The sequence below is a fragment of the Rhinichthys klamathensis genome, unplaced genomic scaffold (assembly GCF_029890125.1).
Source record: "Rhinichthys klamathensis goyatoka isolate OS25496 unplaced genomic scaffold, OSU_Roscu_1.1 h1tg000727l_1, whole genome shotgun sequence".
NCBI lineage: Eukaryota > Metazoa > Chordata > Actinopteri > Cypriniformes > Leuciscidae > Rhinichthys > Rhinichthys klamathensis.
In genome coordinates, this window is record NW_026607141.1 from 761,563 (window position 1) to 784,847 (window position 23,285).

General features: G+C 43.2%; 1 protein-coding gene and 1 pseudogene across 1 annotated transcript in view; one reads left to right on the forward strand and one right to left on the reverse strand.

Annotated features, from left to right (window-relative positions):
• The window catches only part of LOC130077302 (SLAM family member 5-like), a 217,424-nt gene that overhangs the window by 60,679 nt on the left and 133,460 nt on the right, over positions 1-23,285 (reverse strand). The gene's annotated exons all lie outside the window — the stretch shown is intronic.
• Positions 216-21,939, forward strand: LOC130077273 (zinc finger protein 271-like; annotated as a pseudogene).

Genomic DNA, 23,285 nt, shown 5'->3' on the forward strand with positions numbered 1-23,285 from the left:
TGAATTTGTTTTAAAACAAATGAAATAACTTTACATTTTGATAGTTGGATAAATAAAGAATTAATGAGAATTAATGAAAATATTTATTTGATAACTCATTTATATTTGTTTTTGGCAGCTCTGCTCCTCCCCTTCATCGAAGCTAGTTTCACAGCGTTTAAACCAATAAATGCTGGAATATACCCATTATTCTACAAGTGAAGGAGACAGAGTTTGAAAATGAACATTGAAAACATGAATTATCCAGAGCCCTGCAGAATAAAACAGGAAGATACTGAAGAACGAAGAGCTGATCCAGAACCCGGCAGAATAAAGCAGGAAGACACTGAAGAACAAGGATCTGATCTAGAACCCTGCAGAATAAAGCAGGAAGACACTGGAGAACAAAGAGCTGATCTAGAACCCTGCAGAATAAAGCTGGAAGACACTGAAGAACAAGGATCTGATCTAGAACCCTGCAGAATAAAGCAGGAAGACACTGGAGAACAAAGAGCTGATCTAGAACCCTGCAGAATAAAGCTGGAAGATACTGAAGAACAAATAGGTTGGTGTTTATAGATTTTTCAATAAGGTTAAAAAAAACCTCAAGCAGTTCATCAGATTTAGTGCAGTTAGAAAAGTCATAAGAGCTATGAAATAATCATAGTTAAAATGAAATGAATAATGAAAATAATTATTGTTAAAAGGGGCTTTTGCACTGCATAGTTATAAGAACTTCTTATAAGTTCTTATAAGCCAATGGAAGTTCTCCACACTTTCAGTAAAATGAGAACTCACTTAAAATACAGAAACACATCAGGAGATCACACAAAAATATGCTTTCAGTAACTCAGTCCACCAGTGCTCTCCAGAGCTTTCTCAGTCCTGGCTGCTCACAAGTCTCAGTCAGTCCCTCTCTGCCGCTTCTCATCTCCCAGTAGGAGTGTAGAAATTAATCGTTTCTACGATGCATCGCGATGCAGACAAGGACGATTCGGTATCGGTTCAGTTATAGACCATAACCGATAATAATGTACTGACGATTTTCTGACGTCATTTGTCGCGTACATGCTTTGTCGTGGTAGCATACAATGGCAGAGGGAGGCGAGACGCGGGTGCAAGTAAGCCTAATTAAAAATGCTCCAACTAGAGACTGCGCGGGAAGGATTTTTCAGTCCCGCTCCTGCCCGCAAAAATATGTTACCTTCTCCCGCTCCTGCCTGCAACATTCATGTTTTGTCCCGTTCCCGCCTGCAAAAAGTATAAATAGATTTTTTTTTTTTTGTAGCCTACCTCCATGAAATACTTTCAAGTTAGCCTGTGTGTCGCCACCACCTACACATCGCCATAAATGCTCCCGATAAATTATTTGTTATTAAAGCATTACCATTCACAAATGTTCATTTAACATAAAAGCAAGCAGGCTACTGAATGCGCGCAAAGTGCGCTCTCTTAATAATTCCCAAAAAGCTGACATCTCCGTTCATCACGATCTCACAAATCTCAGTTATTATCAATTAAGCTGACTGCACAATGAATCTTTTATAATATCTACACTTTGTTTATAATAATCAGAGGATTTGCCAGAATGCAGAATTCAGCACTGAACAAAAAGTCTGTTTTGAGCGGTGAGGGGATTCTAACTTAAATGCATCTGATTGGCCATTGCGTTCAAGAAATCAACACCTATGTGTGATTGGCTACATTGTTCAACGCTGCAAACATGTTTAAATAGAAACTCTGAATTGTTTCTATTTAGTTTTAGTTGTACTTGTTGCTATTGTGCAACAGATGAATAACAATTTATTCGTTTTTAGATGTTTTATTCATAGATATTTCTATTTTGCGGGAGTTCCGCGGATAGTTTTATTTTCCCACAACCCACACACACAAGAGTGCATTTCCGCCCGCGCCCGCACCCGCACTTGGCCTTCACACCCCTATCTCCCACGTTGATTTATACAGTCTCTTTCACCAATTACTGAATCAAGACACAGGTGTTTTGTCATTTGCTCTTGATCCACTTATGTCGCGATTGTATCCCGACTCCTCTCCCGTCACAGACCTCGCTGAACCCTTTCCCCCATTGCCACAGACAGTAATAGCCATATATTGTAAAATAAAGGAAAATTAATATTTCATAAGTATATAATTTTACCTACAGTGGGCAATTACAATACTTTTGTCTTAATTTCTACACTTGCAAGAGATAACCATGAAAACGGATTTACAAACATGTCTCGTTACAAATTTAGTGAAATGCTGTAATTATCTTTGTGGAATTTTTTGGGAAATTATGCAGATGTGAAAATAAAGCACAACTGGGGCCAACTTTGTTCCTCAATGCATGCTAAACTCGCAGCACATTCAGAGATGGAGTTAACTGCATTCTTTCACTAGCTATGTTTCCATCCACACGTTTTTATCCGAATTAAGTGATATCGAATGAAAAATGCCTTATGGAAACCGTAAAATTCGATTGAATTTCATGAATATCGACTCAAATGAAATACGTTCGGTCTCATCGGATTTTATTTTTATCGATATAGGGCTTATGCGATAAACGCTGATGGAAATGTTATTTGCCGAATAAATAATGAGGAAGTGCCATAGCAATACCATAGCAAGTGCTTGGGAGCACTTCGACTCGGCGCAGTAATATCATCACTCGTGAAAAATCCTCTCCCCCCTCTCCTCCTCCCTCTCATTTCAACGGAGAGATTCAATTTTCACGAGAGATGATATTACTGCGCTGAGTCGAAGTGCTCCCAAGCACTTGCTATGGTATTCTGCCATACAATATAGTTATCCATTTTACACGCTTAGAAAAGCGCAACGTTTTATTTTGGGTCACCGTTCTTGGTCGAGTTACACTACTCTAGTAACTGTATTTAAATAGGGAAATCGCGGAGGTGTTTGGTCGCTTCTCTGCTAGGCCGATATTGAATGAACAGGGCTGAGATAAGATCTAACAAAGTTTCGCCGCAAGACAGCGACGTAGTGCACGCACTGAGACGAGAGAGGTATGCATCAACACGTCTTAGTTAAGGGAATAACATAGTTTAATATGAAAAACCAGTAGAGTATCCCTTTAATAAACTAGTGTTTTCTAACTCGGTGTCGCTGCAAAGATGAAGGTGACGATGTTGACTTGCCTTCTCCGCTTTAGCCTAGTGAACGCGCTATAGAGAGAAATGCAACTTTAATATAGATCACGTAATCAGAAAGTATTTGTTTGCGAATTGGTTTGTCCAAAAGTTTGACATTTCAAGCTTTCTATATTTCTAATTTCTATGAGGCAAGCAGCCTATATGCTGAGTTTGGATAATTTTTGTGACGTGCTCCAGTTCACGGAGACTGAGACGGCAGAAAGCGCATTCTGTTTGTTTTCTTTGTGACCAAATTACAACGTTTTGTTGTTATTGTGAGTTCACACTTTACAATTAAACCCTTTTAAATTGTTTCAAATTATGTATTACTCTTGTCTTTAAGACCAAAAACAACAGAGTATTTTAAGTTGATTCCGTTGTTATTAGGAAAAAATGCAAGTGATGCGCCGGCGCCTCCATGTCACACTTACATGCTTAGTCATACATACATGTCATACTTTGGTTTCCACACTCCGCATAAACACTTGGATATGCAGCTAACAATATTGTACATTTATGTAGGTTAACGGCGGGGCCATGTAAAGTTGCCACTAATTGCATGTTTTAAATCATGTTTTATCTGTGACTAACGGACAAATAAAAGTTTGGTCGACTAAGCCTCTTCATTGTCGACTAACGTTTAGTAAACTATTAGGGGTAAATTTTAGTTTGTTCGACAGATACTTTTCCAAAGCAACGGTGCAAAACAACGTCAGAAAAACGTTTTTTTTATTTATATTTTTGGATAATTTTTAAACTTGTGGCGTCAAACATTAGACTTTGGCGATTCACCATAATTAATTAATGAGAAACACTTATTGTTTCATTGATTTTTGTTCATTTTAAACCAACAACTTCTGTATATTGCAGCTTTAAAGCAAATAATATCCGGATGACTTTCCATGAACTGTGTAAAAAAATTGAGCCTGAAATTTAATTTAATTTTCTTTTACTTTTGGCTTCCAACTAATCAAAGGAGGTTTGAGAAAGAATAATACTGATGGCAAACATTAGGAAGTCTGACTAAATATTTGTCTGAGCTGTTTAATTTACCTTTATTTATCTGGGTCACAATTTTTGCAACAATTTTTTTTTAACATTTTACAACCCTGACATATAGTATGTAATCGAACATACTCAATAGTTCTCATAAATGTAACAAAATTCTAATTAATGCATCAAAATGATCATACTTTCCTCTATTATGTCAGAGGTCACAAGTAATTTTCCTTTCACATTTCTCTCTTCGTATGCTTTACTGAAAAGCAAATTTTTTATATTTTTTTTTCTTTTTTACTTTCATTTTTAGACCTGATAGAAGAGAACAAGGAGATTGTAGAACTGATTGAAGCGGGGGAGAAACATCGTGTCAAAATGGAAGAAAAATCCTTGAGTCCCTCATTGAAAAAAAATGCCAAAGTGTGTTTCACTTGCCCTCAGTGTGGAAAGAGTTTCTCATGCGAGCACAATCTTAATCTTCACATAAAATTTCATCGTGGAGGGAAGCCGTACGCATGTGATCAGTGTGATAAGATTTTCACAATAAAAGGAAACCTTCTTGAACACATGAAAATCCACACTGGGGAAAAGACGTATACATGTGATCAGTGTGGGAAGAGTTTTACACAAAAAGAAAACCTTGAGGAACACAGGAAAATGCACATTGTAGTGAAGCCGTACACATGTGATCAATGTGGGAGGAGTTTCCCATATCAAGGAAACCTTAAAGATCACATGAGGGTCCACACTGGAGAGAAGCCATACTCATGTGATCAGTGTGGGAAGAGTTTCGCACAAAAAGGAAATCTTAATGAACACATGAAAATTCACACCGGAGAAAAGCCATATAAATGTGATCAATGCGGGAAGAATTTCACACAAAAAGCACCTCTCAACGAACACATGAAAATCCACTCTGGAGAGAAGCCGCACACATGTGATCAATGTGGGAAGAGTTTTACACAAAAAGGAGCCCTTATTGAACACATGAAAATCCACACTGGAGATAAACCGCACACATGTGATCAATGTGGGAAGAGTTTCACTCGAAAAGTAGCCCTTAACGAACACATGAGAATCCACACTGGAGAGAAGCCGTATACCTGTGACCAGTGTGGAAAGAGTTTCATAAAATCAAGTGTTTTTAAAGTACATCTGATTTCTCATTCTAGAGAAAGACTATATAACTGTGACCAATGCAGTAAAACATTTTTTAGGGCAGATTTCCTGAAGGACCACCGAAAAGTTCATACAAAGGAGAAGCCTTACGTCTGTTATTTTTGTGGAAAGAGTTTTAGACAGATGGGTGCATTAAAAATACACCAGAAAAGACACAGTGGTGTGAAGGATCATATTTGCTCTGAGTGTGGGAAAACTTTTTTTACTGATGGTGCACTGAAAGTGCACCAGGCTGTTCACACTACAGAGACACCTTACAAGTGTTCATACTGTGACAAGAGATTCAAACGGTCAATGTATCTGAAAATACATGAGAGGATCCACACTGGAGAGAAGCCACATGCATGTGATCAGTGTGGGAAGAGTTTCAGATTAAAAGGAACCCTTAAAGAACACATGCAAATCCACACTGGGGAGAAGCCATTCACATGCAATCAGTGTGGGAAGAGTTTTGCCCAAAAGGGAAACCTTAACGTACACATGACAATCCACAGTGGAGCAAAGCCATACACGTGTGATCAGTGTGGGAAGAGTTTCACACATAAAGGAAACCTTAACGTACACATGACAATCCACAGTGCAGCAAAGCCATACACATGTGATCAATGTGGGAAGAGTTTCAAAAAATCAAGTGTTTTTAAATTACATCTGCGTACTCATTCTGGAGAAAGACTGTTTAACTGTGACCAGTGTGGTAAACATTTCTGTAGGACTCATGCCCTGAAGAACCACCTGAAAGTTCATTCAAATGAGAAGCCTCATGTGTGTTTTTTGTGTGGAAAGAGTTTTAGTGAGCCGAGTGGTTTGAAATTACACCAGAAAAGACACAGTGGTGTGAAAGATCATGTTTGCTCGGACTGTGGCAAGACTTTTTTTACAGATAGTGAACTGAAAGTGCATCAGACAGTTCACACTAGAGAACAACCTTATAAGTGTTCACTTTGTGATAAGAGATTCAAACGGTCAATATATCTGAAAATACATGAGAGGATCCACACTGGAGAGAAGCCGTATCACTGCCATTCATGTGGAAAGAGTTTCACTCAATTAACTTCTCTAATCTTTCATAAAAAAAAATGCCTGTCTTAAAATACTTTATCATGATTTTCACATATTAATCATTAGGCTTTGATCAATTATTCAGCTTTTGCAGTTAGCTGAAATATTTAGTTATATCTGCTGGAATTTTCTGTACGAATGATGTCAACTGATGAGATGGTCCTCACTGCAGAAGATGAAATCCACGGGGAGGAGTCGGATCCAGATCCAACTCCTCCCACCTTACATATACCTAAACCTACCCATCTCCGCCCCCTGATCCCTAAACCCACCCCTAATCCCTAACCCCACCCCTAATCCTACCCATCTCCACCCTTTGGATCTTGATCCGACTCCTCCCCGTGGATCTCATGTACTACATTGAGGTGCTACTGCAACTGATTACCTATTTGATTGTATGTACTAGTGTTTCTGTATCTTTTGACAGTTCGAGGCTGGATCCTCTTACTCATTTTCTACGGCCTTTGAAAGTGTGGAGAACTTTGTCTTCAGTAAACTCTCTGTCAACTTCAACTTTGACTCCTGGTCTTCATTGAGTAGTTTGGTCTGTTTATGTGGTTTTACTGTAATTCCTTTAAAAAGAACATTAATATTAATCCAAATCATAGTCTCGGCAAGCAAAGCTGCATTGGTTAAGGCATTATTTTTTAAATCTCGGAATTGTTTGATTTTTAGAGACAATTCATAATAATCCCAGACGTAACTATAAAAATTAGCTGAATTTTGTAAGACCAGTCATATGATTCAGACTGACTAAACTTGCCTCTATCACTAAACACACAGTAACTTACAGAGAAATAGCTTCTGTGTTTTACCACTTTGTGGCAATATAGAAAACATCCATACCGGTTCTTTCACTTTTACTAATGGCGGAAACCAATGAGGAAGTTAAGAGGAAATTAAATATAAAAGAGAGATAAATGGAAGAGGGCGAGCGAAAAAAAACAAGGTTAGGTTTTCCGAGTGGGACACACGCCACCTGAAGGCAGTCACTAGTACTATCCGTTGCTGAAATCTCTATGCATGCGCTGACTGGTTGCGACGGAGGACATGAGCTCTGCATGGTTCGCCTGTCTGGTGCAACACAGTCCAGCCTGTTTCGGCTGCCTCAGGTATTGGTCTTGATGTCCATCATCTTTTAACCCCACGCCAAGTCTCAAAACTCTTTCCCAGGCCCTGAATTTGCAGTGGTGTGGCCGCTACACATCAATTCAGACGGCACCTTGTAGAAGAACTGATGCCAAATAAGCTTGTGATTTGTTCAGATTCAATGACATCACTTCCCAACCTGCAAACATTTCATACAAATTCATAGAAATAATGAATGTATTGTATAGATTAAGAAAAGCTGGAATAATAGTTCCATTTTGTTTGGCTAACAGGACATATTGATACCAGGAAATTAAAAATCTGCTAAAAATGGCTAAAATGTATTAGTTTCATTAAGTAAATACAGATAGACATTTTTTGAATATACAAAACCGTGCAAAACAAGGTAAAATGATACAAAACTTAAGTAGAGAAGATCAGATCACTTTAACAAAACAAGGATGGGCCATACAAAACCAAAATACACTTCACATAAAAGGGAAAACACATGATTATGTGAACTATGCCAAGTGAAGGAAACAGTTGATGTGTTGTTGTTATTATGTCCTAGTTATGAACAGGAAAGGAATGAACTACAAAAGAACTACAGAATGTAGGATGCAAAGAATTTATCATCAGCAACATATTAAGCAAAAAACAAGGATCTGGAAAAATTATAAAGGCAGTTTTCAAATTTATCAAGAATAGTGGATATCCACTTTATTTTTCACGCAAGAGCCGGCATTATTGTAATGAGTGTGAGCATGCTGGCAATGTGCATTGCTTGTTATATTCAAATAGTTAAAAGTGTATCTGTTGCATTAACCGTTCAATTGTCATTTTGAGTTCTCTGCAGGCACATGCTTAAAGGGACACTATGCAGGAATTCCGTTTTTGTCAAACAGCGACCCCTAGAGTCGCTGTGGAGTAGCCTACTTGTATTTAACATTACTGTCGTAATTACCACTCAAGCAGAGCGTGACGTGGCGTGACGTGTTACATAGTATACAATAATACATTGTGTTTAATTTGTCGTTTAATGAGATCTAATATATGTTGTTAGTGGTGAGAATTTTCACGTGATTAAATACATACATCCGACTATTATCCCCATGTACTTTAATGGTCCAGTGGCAGAACTTTTGCCAAGCGTGTCAGAGGGGGGGCGAGACGGCCACCATTCAACCCGTAAGAAGTTATATAACTGTTTCAATAACTCCGAAGCTGTTCAGTTAAGCTAAAAAAGACTGCATAGTGTCCGTTCAATGTGTGACACGATGCAGTACATTTGAAACAGTGCATGTGAAATGGCGTTATTAAGGTTCTAAACGTAGTAGTTTATGTATTTCTCTTTTGTGTATTTGAGCAACACATTTGTGAGCAACCACCAAAATTTCCAAATGTTGACCCATGGAAGATCATCCCTACAATATTTGCCCACTTCTTTACGGTAGAAATGTTACATCTTCTGTAATTTCTTATTACATGTGGACATCAAAACACGCAAACTCATGATGGTTTAATCTTTTATTTTGAAGTCGTGATGAATTAACAGTTCACATATATAGCAACATATTGGAGTATTCTCCTGTGTTGGTGTAGGTTTATAAATGATTTCCGTTACAAATCTGGTGAAATGGCACACATTGCGTTCCCAATAGGAACGTCAAACAACCCAAACTCGCAGCATATGCAGAGATAGCATTTGTTAAACGAGCTGATGAGACGAGCATCAAAGGCCTGTCTAAGAGTCACAACACAAAATAATTGAAAATGTGCTCATAAGAAGTCAGGCCTTGCTTTGTGCTTGCTCCCACAACATGGCTTCTTACCTACCGGCTAGCGAAACGGAAGTCTAACACATTAGAAGGAAGTACGTCATTCTATTGACTTCCGCGTTGCAAAATAAGGTGGATAGATCTCATCATGTACACCTATACTGAAATCAATTTACTCTCCAGCACAGGAGGGGGTGCCTAAAGGGTATGCACCTAAAAAGCTGGTATGTGACCCACCAGTAAGAAGAAGAAGATGATGTTGAAGATGATGTGCTCGCCAAACTCTTCTAACTGAGAGCTGTGAAAGTTTTATTCTTCCCAAATTGTGAGTAATAATACTAATACAGAGCAGTTTTATACTCTTTTAGCAGCATCAGAGGTCAGGTCAGATCTCTCCTGTTGATCCTGTAAAGTTGGTTTCAGGAGTGTCACTATTAAAAGCTGCTTAAAAGTCTATGCCAATTCTTTATGCCAATAGATGGTTTCCCCACCTCATTCATTATCATGATGTGTTTAAATGACCTGTAAATTGCCACTGAAAGATCATGTTATTGTTGTCAACCAGTGTTGGGTGTGATTAAAATTACTAAGTAATTAAATTACTTTTCACTTGAAAAAGTAAACGGTTTACTCTTAATTTTTCTGTTATTTCAATTACAGTTACTTCTGATGTAATTGCATTAAATACTCTATATACTACTCAGAATTTAACGTCTAATGTTAAAATGTATGTTTTAATGCAACCTCTTTTAAAATACTTTGGTCAGTTTAAGAATAATACATGCATTTGTATATTATTTCTTTGAAAGAATTCAATGTGCAGTTTTGTGTTTATTTTTGATATAGGATTTAGAAATGAATTGGTAATAAGTAATAGAGTAATTTACCCAACACTGCTGTCAACATACGGAGGCAAAATACATGATCACTACTTTTGATATCTATATAAACTTTATGTGAAACTTTAAATGAAAATGAGGATCTTATATATATATATATATCTTTTCTTATGATATCTTAAATATTTATAAATAGAGACGGAGAGGTATCTTATAAAGGAGATGTTCTTTATTAGGTCGCTGTAGCATCTCAATCTCGTCTAACTAAGGGAAATGTTCCCTTGCAATTTATACATTTAGAGGGGGAGGAGTTTACATTGCGGTGGAGTCACTCTGAAACAAAGCATGCAAATGAAGTAGGAACACACCCTACTCTGAGTGCATTACCAATCCAATTGAATCAGCATAACTATTCAAATGCTGATAGTGGCCAGGAACTCTGGTTCCTAAGAGCCATCCCAGAGCCATTAAAGACAAAAGGTGAAAGTCTCCCCGACAGCTAATCCAATCAACCTAACGATTCAACATCTAGGCTGAAAGGAGAGAAAACGTCTCGGTTACTGATGTAACCCTCGTTCCCCGAAGGAGGGAACGGGAGACGTGACGTCGACGTGACGACGTTAGGGGATCACTTCAGGGAGCCCTATCAACTTCGAGTATCTAAGAACAAGCCAATAAACGTTGGCGTGCGTGAACGCGCCACGCGCCCCCGCCCCGCAGCGCGGGTATAAAACAGGAAGCGGGCGCGAGCACCCACCGTTTTTCACTGAGGAGCCGAGTTTAAAGCCCATCTTTCAAGTTGAAGATCCCTGTGAATAGATGTGTAGATAAATGGTGTAGGAACTCGATTTGCGTGAAGAAATTAATCTTAAATGTGCATTAAAAAAGTTTTTTAAAAGAAATTGTGAGTAAAATTACTTCCGCTGTCAAAAACGCTCTGATCGGACGTGACGCAACAGCCGGTTAATCTCATCTCTTCGTAATGGAGTCAGCCATTGAAGAGGTTGCAGTAGGAGTTCATGTCAACTCTTCCGATGGGCCATTGCCGTATAATTATGAGCCACCTAGGCGAGAGAGGGGTCAGGCAGAGTTAAGGGGAAGGGTAAATGGACAGAGGAGAGAGATAGAGTTGTGGTGTGAGGAGAATCGGGCAGGTGTCTTGGTGAGTGACCACAGGCTATAGCTAGCTAATTGTGGCTAACGTTGTCTCCATGTTTATCACATTGCAGTATCTTTAATAAATCGTATTTAGCAATATTGCTGTCGACTTTGTTGTTTTTCAAGCATCCATGTATATTGTCACCATCTATGCTAGCAACATGCGTCTTAAAATGTTTAATTTAGATCCCAGATTTTCCGAACTTAGCCGGCTGTCATACTACTCCCATAGTATTTCCGAAGGACATTATGTAAATGAGTTCGCATGTACTGCGGAGTATGTGTATGAAAGCAGTTAGTGTTCCGGTTAGGACGGGAATATGCTGTTCATGTAAATATAGTCATTAAGGATCTTTTATTGTCAAGTGGACTGGGTGTAAGGCATGCAGATAAATGCCATTACCACCCGTTCCCGCCCGCCGAATTTCTGACCATTACCACTCGTTCCCGCCCGCGCCCGCCGAATTTCTGACCATTACCACCCGTTCCCGCCGAATTTCTGACCATTACCGCCCGTTCCCATCCGGTGTGAAGTGTTTTTCACATACCACCGTGTGTCTTGTCACCGAGGAGGCAGAGAAATTGCTTCTCTTTGCCTGGACGAAACGTATCCAAGCACGGAAATCTTTGTGTTTCTTGTTTGGAAATCGGTGGACCCGATGACCAGACAAGTTGGAGTGGTTGCATCCAAAACAAACACAAGAATTCACCATTGTGACAATTCAAACCAACTCAACTAACGTTATAACGATAACTACAAGCTCTATTTTCTGTACCACCTCTCAGACTACGTAAACCCACACACTGAGAACCAGGGCAGCAACGCCTATTTGTTTGCCTGTCGTTGCGTCATATGACGCGTCCTCTGGAAAAGGGCGGTTTTTTGAGCCTAGCTTAGAATAGGTACACTTTTTCCTGAATTTCTGCCTGTGGGTGTTGTAAAACATATGTATTCTTATGCATGTCTTTTTAAATTGACATTTTCATTCAAGATTCTGTATAAATGAAGTTATACAATTAAATTGAAAGATGGCCTTTAATGACGGCCGTACAGCGATGGTCAGCAACTGTGGCGGCGGGACGTCACGACCCCCGTTCCCTCCTTCGGGGAACGAGGGTTACATCAGTAACCGAGACGTTCCCCTTCAGTCGCTCACGTTCGACGTGACGTCGACGTGACGATGTTAGGGGATCCCATGGAAAACGCCACCGGTTGCTGCCACATCCAGTGCCCTACGCAAGACTCTCAGACCCCCAAAGCTGGGGCGGAAGACCTGCGTAGAGGGAGAACCTGCTGTTCCACATACCCACGCAGTGAACTCTTGAATAACACTGGGAAGCGTGCCTCTCCAAGGGAGAGGGACGCTGCGGAGCCACATCCTGCCCAAAGGGAGGTACCATGTGGAGAATACACATATGGACTGGCCGGTTGGGGCAGTGCAACATATGGAATGTCACTGGGGTGGCTCCACCTAAGGAGGGGGAGGCTACACCAGACAGTGACAGCAGAGCGAGCTCTGCCAAGGGAAAGACACGGGCTCACCGCAGGGAGCTGATCGTGGAAAATACTCATATGGGATCGCCGCAGGGATCACACATACGGAACCCAGCCTAGTACAAGTTACACAAGCATACGAGCACTAGGCCTGGCGTCGGACGCTCCGCAACGTCCAACTGCCGAAGGGGTGTGGAGGAACTCACAGGGTTCACCTGGGTGGGGAACTCGACTGGAGCAAAAGAGCGCACGTATCCGCTCCGTAGAGGGGAGTGGCGCAGCAAGCCGACACTAGAGCGGGAACTTCGGTGTTACCGGCTGGTTGAAGCGAGCACACAGGAAGAAACCGGCTCAACACGTAGGCTATAGAACCTAGCGAACGTGTTAGGTGTCGCCCAACCCGCAGCTCTACAGATATCTGTCAGCGAGGCGCCGTGTGCTAGCGCCCAAGAAGAAGCGACACTCCTAGTGGAGTGGGCTCTCAACCCGGGCGGGCAAGGCACGCCTTGGGCTTCGTAAGCCAAGGCGATGGCATCCACTATCCAGTGGGCCATCCTCTGCTTGGAGACAGCCTTCCCCTTCTGCTGGCCTCCGTAACAGACGAAGAGCTGGTCTGAGGTCCTGAGGCTTTGCGTTCTGTCCACGTACAAACGCAGAGCGCGGACGGGACAGAGAAAAGCCAGGGCTGGGTCTGCCTCCTCCAAAGGCAGCGCTTGCAGGTTCACCACCTGGTCCCGGAAGGGAGTGGTAGGAACCTTGGGCACGTATCCGGGCCGGGGTCTCAGGATCACGTGAGAGTTATCCGGGCCGAATTCCAGGCACGATTCGTTGACCGAAAATGCATGTAGGTCCCCTACTCTCTTGATAGAGGCCAATGCAACCAGGAGAACTGTCTTACAGGACAAGATTTTTAGCTCAGCTGATTGCAGAGGCTCAAAGGGTGGTCCCTGAAGTGCCGAAAGGACCAGAGACAAATCCCAAGAGGGTATAGAGAGTGGGCGAGGAGGATTCAGTCTCCTCGCTCCCCTCAGGAACCTAACGATCAGGTCGTGCTTCCCCAAGGACTTACCATCAACAGCATCGTGATGTGCGGCAATAGCGGCAACATACACTTTAAGGGTGGAGGGAGACAGCCTTCGCTCCAACCCATCTTGCAGGAAGGAAAGCACGGCTCTGATCGAGCATGATCGGGGGTTCTCCTCGTGAGAAGTACACCATTCAACGAATAGGTTCCACTTCAATGCATAGAGGCGCCTCGTAGAGGGGGATCTAGCGGAAGTGATGGTGTCAACTACCGCTGGGGGTAGGTCACCTAGAACCTCCGCGTCCCGTCCAGGGACCAGACATGGAGCTTCCAGAGGTCTGGACGCGGGTGCCACAGGGTGCCCCGTCTCTGAGAGAGCAGGTCCTCTCTCAGAGGGATGGGCCAGGGAGGGGCTGTCGCGAGGAGCACTAGTTCCGGAAACCAGGTCCGGTTGGGTCAATACGGCGCAACTAACAAGACCTGCTCCTCGTCCTTCCTGACTTTGCACAAGGTCTGTGCCAGAAGGCTCACTGTGGGAAACGCATACTTGCGAAGACCCCGGGGCCAGCTGTGTGCCAGAGCATCCGTGCCGAGGGTCCCCTCGGTCAGGGAATAGAACAACTGGCAGTGAGACGTGTCCGGGGCGGCAAACAGATCTATCTGTGCGGTCCCGAAGCGCCTGAAAATCAGCTGGACCACCTGGGGATGGAGTCGCCATTCTCCCGGTAGCACCTGCTGCCGTGAGAGCTCGTCGGCTGCACGGTTGAGCAGGCCCGGAATGTAAACGGCACGAAGCGACCTCAGATGCTTCTGACTCCAAAGGAGGAGATGGCGGGCGAGTTGTGACATGCGGCGGGAGCGTAGACCACCCTGACGGTTGATGTACGCAACGGTCGCAGTGTTGTCCGTACGGACCAGTACATGCTTGCCTAGTAACAACGTTTTGAAGCGGCCCAGCGCAAGATGTACTGCTAACAACTCGAGGCAGTTGATGTGCCAATGCAGTTGAGGCCCTGTCCACAGACCTGAAGCTGCATGCCCGTTGTACGTGGCCCCCCAGCCGGTGATAGAGGCATCCGTGGAGACCACAGAGTGCCTGGACACTTGTTCTAGGGGAACACCTGCCCGCAGGAACGAAGGGTCCGACCACAAGCTGAGAGTTTGGCGACAGTGCGGGGTTACTGGAACCCGGCACGAGCCGCTCTGCCACGCCCATCTCGGGACTCGATTGTGAAGCCAGTGTTGGAGCGATCTCATATGAAGCAATCCGAGCGGCGTTACCGCGGCTGCAGATGCCATATGCCCCAGGAGCCTCTGAAACAGTTTCAGTGGTGCCGCTGTTCTGCGTCTGAGCGTACTCACGCAGTTCAACACTGACTGGACGCGGGCCTCGGTGAGACGCGCTGTCATGTTGATCGAGTCCAACTCCATACCGAGAAAAGAGATCCTCTGCCCGGGGGTGAGTTTGCTCTTCTCCCAGTTGACCCGAAGCCCTAGGTGGCTGAGGTGACTGAGCACCAAATCCCTGTGTTCGCACAACTGCTCTCTCGACTGGGCGAGAATAAGCCAGTCGTCGAGATAGTTGAGAATGCGAACACCACGCTCGCACATGGGAGCAATGGCCGCCTCCGCAACTTTCGTGAAGACGCGGGGCGACAGGGCCAGCCCGAAGGGTAAGACTTTGTACTGATATGCCCGTCCCTCGAACGCAAAGCGAAGAAACGGTCTGTGTCGAGGGAGAATCGAGACATGAAAGTACGCGTCCTTCAGGTCGATCGCTGCAAACCAATCTTGGGGATGGATGCATTTGAAAATGTGTTTCTGCGTAAGCATCTTGAATGGTAGCCTGTGAAGGGACCGATTCAGGACGCTCAGGTCCAAGATTGGCCGTAACCCACCTCCTTTCTTGGGTACAATGAAGTACGGGCTGTAGAAGCCGGTCTTCATATCGGCTGGAGGGACCGGCTCGATTGCGTCCTTCGCCAGTAGGACTGCAATCTCCGCTCTGAGAACAGGGGCACTGTCCACCAGAACACGGGTGAACAGGATGCCCTTGAAAACAGGGGGGCGCCGGGCGAACTGAATCGCATAGCCGAGTCTGACAGTACGGATGAGCCAGCGAGACGGACTGGGAAGCGTTAGCCAAGCTCCCAGAGACCGAGCAAGCGGGACCAACGGCACCACAGACGTACCCGGAGTGGGGCAGCGTGACGGAATGCAGGGACCTGACTCGGGCGGCATAGCGGCCCGGAGTGGGGTCTGAACGTGTGGTGCGAGACGTACCTGCTTCCGCCGGAGGGCAGAGTGAGTGTGCGGAGGCGACAGTGCGTCCAGGACACAGCCACTGCTGCCGGCTGGCGATGGAAGAGGGGCTCGGGAGTGACAAGGCATAGCGTCGTCGACTGCCAAGCGCGCCCTCTTGGGGCCCAGAGGTTTCAGAAATTGCTCTTTCTTTGAAAAGGTGGGTACCACTGACCCGTGGGTCAGTGGCAGAACAAAAAGAAAAGGAAACAAAGGATTCTCCACCCGGCCCTCCACCGGGGGAAGGAGTGGCACGTCCGGCATCTCCTGAAGAGCAACTTGATCCACCTCTGGGCCGCCCGTCTCAGGGACGTTTGCACCGGCGCTTGACTCCTGGCTTGGCAGCGGCCTGGACGGGCGGGGTCGACTTCCTGCGGCTTGCTCCACGCCGAGGCCTGGATGATGGCTGCTGCTGGGGCTCAGCGGGAGCGGAGGACGCCGCAGGAGGCCGACCTCGGCGACGAGTAGACGGAGGAGCTGCGGCCGGCGGGCGGGTGGGAGCAGCAGCGGTCCGCCGGGGCAGGATGTGTCGCATGGCCTCCGTCTGCTTCTGTGTGGCCGAGAACTGCTGGGCAGAGCTCTCGACCGCGTCGCCGAACAACCCAACCTGGGAGAGAGGGGCATCCAGGAACCGGTACTTATCGATGTCCCTCATGTCCGCCAGGTTGAGCCAAAGGTGGCGCTCCTGGACCACCAAGGTGGACATCGCCTGACCGACTGAACGTGCGGTTTCCTTCGTCGCCCGGAGGGCGAGGTCGGTTGCCACACGGAGCTCCCGGAGGAGCTCTGGGTCAGAACCACCCTCGTTCATGTCCATGAGCACCTGGGCCTGGTGGACCTGCAAGAGCGCCATGGCATGAAGAGCGGAAGCAGCCTGTCCACAGGCCTTGTAAGCCCTCGCCGTTAGACCGGACGAGAACTTACAGGCCTTGGACGGGAGGCGTGGGTCACCCCGCCAGGAGGAGGCGGATGCCGGACACAACTGCATCGCGACAGCCTGCTCCACTGGGGGGATCCCCACATACCCCTTAGCTGCCCCGCCGTCGAGGGTGGCGAGGGGAGAGGAGCCACTAGGACGGCTTCGGGCACTATACGGTGCCTTCCACGTCCTAGAAAGCTCCTCACGCACCTCCGGAAAGAAAGGTACCGGGGCGGCGCACTGAGAACCAGCACGGCCCGCCCCGAGAAACCAATCGTCCAGCCGAGAAGGTTCGGGACGTGGTGGAGGATTCCACGCAAGCCCGACCGGCTCGGACAGCGCTACACACCCCGAAGGGGGCAACGCAGCCGAGTCGTCATCTCCAGATGACCGCTCCCCCTCCGATGCTGCGATCGACATCTGATCGTCAGCTGGTGCCCCAAAGGAAACGACTGGTCGTTCCGGAGAAGGACCGAGCCGTTCGCCAAGGGGCGCCGATGGCAACAGCACATGAGAGGCGTGAGGGGCCCGCGGAGATTGCCTCGGCGGGGAAGCCCTGACGGTAATCCTCAGATCACCCTGGTCATGCGCCGAAGTAGGCCTATTCTGCGGGGCAGAATAAGCACTAGATCGGGGCATAGGCGAGGGGACTGCACCTCCCTTGAGGTAAGCGAGTCTCGATCTAAGTGCTGTGATAGTCATATTCCCGCAATGGGAACATGAGCTATCCACAAAAGCTGCTTCAGCGTGCCGAACGCCCAAACACGAGATGCAGCTATTGTGGCCATCTGCTGGCGCCAGGGAACGACTGCATCCAGAAACGCACAAGCGGAATGACATCTTGAAAAAGACGCAGGGTCCGCTTGTGTTGCTCTTTTAGTAAAATAAAAAAAGGAAATTGCTCTCACAGTGCTGAGGCGCCCAGGGGTAGCCACTGTGTGGACACACACACACACACGCACACACACACACACAAACAATAGTGCTGTGAGAACAGCAGTTGAGAGCTGCACTGCTCGCGGCCACCGCTGATCGCGCCGTCACACCAACACTGGAACAGAGAGATCTTCCTTGAAGTCTTCAAAGGCGTTGAATCTTAGACATCAGTCACAGGAAACTCGCGCTCCGAAATGAAAGACGGTGGGTGCTCGCGCCCGCTTCCTGTTTTATACCCGCGCTGCAGGGCGGGGGCGCGTGACACGTTCACGCACGCCAACGTTCATTGGCTTGTTCTTAGATACTCGAAGTTGATAGGGCTCCCTGAAGTGATCCCCTAACGACGTCACGTCGAACGTGAGCGACTGAAGGGGAACAGGACTATCAGGAAAGGAGACTCAATAATCATCTAAATTTTATACCATTGGAGTGGAAACCTAAATTAAACATTTGACAAATTTGTATTCCTTCAATATACTACAATGTTTGACTCAAGAAGTCAGACGAGATTGAGATGCTACAGCGACGCAATAAAGAACTTCTGCTTGAAAGATACCTCAACGTCTCCTGGTCTGCGCTTCTGACTTTTCTACACTTTTAGAAGAAAATAGTTCACAACAATATCATAAGATAAGATATTTATAAGATCCTCATTTTCATTTAAAACCAGCTAACAAAAGCACTAGTACATGGCAAGTTAGGTGAGGTGGAAATCGATCGGATTGCTATTTGTTTCTTACAAATCTATACATTTATTTCTAAGTTTGTTTTTGGTATATATATAAAAAAACAATTCAGTAACTTTACATTTTGGTACATTGATGTTTAAACAAAACAAAAATGTGAATTAAGGAAACCATCATTTCAATAACTGAGTTATATATTTATTTTTATTTTCACAGGTCTGCTTCTGTCACGCAGCAATTCACCTTCGTGAAGCTCCTCCTACAGGAAATTACCAATAAATGCTGAAATATTTTCATCAGTCTAAGAGTGATGAAGACAGAGTTGAACAGTGAGAACATGAATGATCCAGAATCCTGTAGAATGGAACCTGAAGATACTGAAGAACAAAGAGGTTGGTGTTTGTTCTAGATTCTTCATTAATGATGCTGAAGGTCATTAAGGTTATAAAACTTCATCAGTTCATCATTGTGTGTTTTTGTTGTAGTTAGAACAGTCATAAGAGCTGTGAAATAACAGTTAAAGTAGCAAATAATATATGGGACAGGTTCCATGAATTGGGTACAAAATGGAGCCTGAAACTCAAAAAAAAAATTCCTATTGCTTTTTTTATTTTTACTGAATCTTTTGGGGATTTCACTGAATGCGTGGCGTGCTGTATAAAAAGAAGTAAGACTAGACCGGTTAGCTGGCTTGTTTCTTCTTAGTGGTAGATCTGACAAACCCAGACTGATGATTAGTTCGTGTCAAGTTTTAAACTCTTGTTGTTTGACCAAATCTAAAAGGGGTGCTGACCAATAAGACCTTGTCTTTAGTTCGGGGTGTAACTATGCTCTCCTTCCCTCACATTAATCAACATATTATCTTCTTCCCAACCCTGCAGTGTACAATTCAGTCCTGCTTTTTATAATAAAAATATGATACATTTTTTACCTAGAATTTATTAATATCAGCATTTCGGAGATTAATTACCAATCGCACACATACTAAACATTGCATACTTTCTATAAACTATTCAAAAGTTAGTTATAATGGCATGAATAATAAGTTGAACGGTTTAAATCGCTTCAAAGTTTGAACTGGCAAGACTTCAAAACACATCTACCCATATTCACTGGAATAATTAAACGTTTTCAGGAAAGTAAATACAAAACAGTAAATACATAATTGCATTAGAGTCCATCTCGAATGGCATGTTATAATTATTAATAATGTTTTTTATTTGTACAATTTTTCTCAGTCTAGATTATGAAATACATGCTGACAGCACTATTTTTAGTAATAAAAGCAAAGAAAGTTACTTTATCTGTGAATACTGTGCGAATCCATCAAAGGCATTTCCCTGTTTGCCGCCTGAGATACTGGGATCCAGCATCCCTGAGACCCTACATAGGACAAACAGTTTGGAAACTGGATAGATATCTGATTAAAAAAAAAAAGCTTAAATATCAGAAAAAAATATAGGTAAATCCAATTAACGGTCAATTTCTAATATAAATGCGGTAACACTTTACAATACGGGTGCACTAATAGGCATTAATTCATGCTTAACTAATGCACAGATAATCATGTGTTAATGTATGACTCATGTAGAACTAAACCATTAATTAATTATTACTGCATCAGCAACTAATAGAGATTCTATATGGTTAATATATTAATTAATATATGATTTGTTATTAATTAAATGTGTCATAAGGAATTCATTTCTTAATAACATATTTTATTAACTAAAAGTGGAAATGAATGCGTTAATTACCACAATTGGTCAAAGCAATGTACTTCAACTTCCAGTTGTCTGCTTTAATTAATCATTAACTAATGATTTGCAAATGTGTCATTATGTTATGACTACTTGTCACTTGACTATTAACTAATTGTTAAGTAATATACCATTTATGGGGTTTGACAGTTTGTACATGCAGTAAATGTAATGCAGTAAATGTAAATATCTTGGTTGGTGATGGTTGGGAATTGAAATCCATGGCTTAGTGTGGATGTCAAAACCAAAATGACATACTTAAATAGTTAATAGTCATGTGCCTCAACAAGTAAAGTCATAACATAATGATACATATCAATGAATCATTTGCTAATGATTAATTTAAGCAGACAATTCGAAGTTGAAGTACATGACTTCAACCCATTGTGGTAATTAACGCATTAATTTACTCTATTAGTTAATCAAATATGTTTTTAAGAAAATGAACACATTATGACACATTTAATTAATAAAAATTAATATATTACTTAAACTATTAATAATTTAGAATCTTTATTAGTTACTGTGATACAGCAATCATTAATTAATGGTTTAGTTCTTCATGAGTCATATATTAACACATGATTATCTGTGCATTCTTTAAGCATGAATTAATGCATATTAGTGCACCCGTATTGTAAAGTGTTACCATAAATGCTTCAAAATAATAGTTGTGAAATATTTTGATTTCTACTTTGTGCTATTACATCAGGGTTATTTTATGAAAAAAAAGAAAGAAAATTAAACCTTTCTTCCTTTCATCTTAGACCTGATTGAAGAGAACGAGGAGAGTGAAGAACTGAGTGAAGCGGAGGAGAAACATCATCATGTCAAACCTGGAGGAAAATTGCTTGTTGGAAATTTTTTATTGAAAAGAAGTGGCAAAAATCTTTTACCTGCTCTCAGTGTGGAAAGAGTTTTCCATACAAGCAAAGTCTTAAATTTCACTTGAGAATTCATAGAGGAGAGAAGCCTTTCACATGTGTTCAGTGTGGGAAGAGTTTCGCACTAAAAGGAAGCCTTAAGAAACACACAGCAATCCACACTGAAGAGAAGCCGTACTCATGTGATCAGTGTGGGAGTTCTTTTGCCTAAACTGCCGTATTGAAAGTGCATCAGAGAATTCACACTGGAGAAAAACCTTACAAGTGTTCATACTGTGACAAGAGATTCAGTCAGTCAGGACACCTCAAAACACATGAGAGGGTCCACACCGGAGAGAAGTTGTACTCATGTTATCAGTGTGGGAAGAGTTTCACACAAAAAAGAAACCTCAAGGAACACATGAAAATCCACACTGGAGAGAAGCCTTTCACATGTGATCAGTGCGGGAAGAGTTTCGCACGAAAAGGACACTGTAAGAGTCACATGAAAATCCACACTGGAGAGAAGCCGTATCACTGCCGTCAGTGTGGGGAAAGTTTCGCTTGGTTGAATTCTCTACTCAATCATACAAAAAACAAATGTCTAAAATCTGAGTAAGCAGTTCATCTTCAGATTCAGCAACACCGCCTCCTCACCAAATGTGACAATGCATCAAGCAATATCTTCAGTATAAATCTGCCGTAACCAGCTGCTACAAGAGACGGGGCAAAAAAAAACAACACAATCATAGTGAACAAAGTTCATCTTTATGACCAGCCGTTTCAAATGTATTTCAGATCAATGTAATTTGACAACATATTGTTATGGGAATTTTATTCTTTTCTCTTTCAAACCAATAATTGCTGCTACTACTGATTGATGTGAGCAGGTGAGATGGGTGGACGGGGAGAGACGGATGGACTTTGACCCCAAAGGTCAAAGGTCAGGCCAATTTTAGAGCAAGCAAGAGAGCATGACCAAACCCTGAAGCTCAGGTTATTATTATTATTTCCTGACGGTAGAGAACTGAACTTTAGTCCATCTATGGGTAGAAGAACAGACCTTGAGATAGCTGTATAAAAACTGCTCTCTCCCTCCTCTCCGGGTCTCACTTGCCTCGCAGAACTGTACACTGTCTACCTCTGTGGGCCAATTGAACCTTTCTTATAAGAAATAAATCATTTTAATTCTCAGACTGTTTAATGAATAATTTTGCGATTACAATGTAAATCGACAACATGTAGTTTATAATTATGAAATGCTGATGCAAGTGAGGTATTATGAATACGTTGTGGTATTTTAATGTTTTAAATTTCCCAATAGAGCTTCTAATTGCCTAATAACTTATTTTTCAAAGAACATTCACTGTTTTACCCTTCATATCCAGTATCATATAAAAACCCCAAATTAATTTTAAAGCATTTGTTCTAGTCAGGTAATGTGGACCATTAACATTATGTGGAATCAGAACAAGAGTGACACAGGTCAGCTCAAATTCTATGGCTTTTTGCTAGCATGACAGTGAAGGGTTGGGGGTCAGAATCTATTGTCTCTCCAATATATAAATATCTATATATCCTTCTGAATGATTACATTATTCCTATTAAAAAATAATAATCAAATATAAGCATGTTCAAATATAATCATTTCTATATTCAATGAGGGATTTAAATATACTTTTAACCACATGTTGCTGTGAGTGTTTACATTTACATTTAGTCATTGAATGAGAATGTTCTGGAGAGTAATTTTGTGGCTCTCTGTGATGGGACCATGAGCCGTCGCTCATTGACAGATCGTAGGCTTCTGGGAGGGATGTAGACTCGTAGGAGCGAGTGAAAGTAGGACGGAGCTGAGTCTGTGGTAGATCTTTAAGCAAGCGTCAATGCCTTGAACTTGATGCGAGCAGCGAGTGGTAGCCAGTGCAGAGAGATGAACAGAGGAGTGACGTGGGCCCTTTTGGGCTCGTTGAAGACGAGACGAGCTGCAGTGTTCTCGATCATTTGTATAGGTTTAGTTGCACATGATGGAAGTCCAGCCAGAAGAGCTTCTTACTAGGTGCATTCTGATG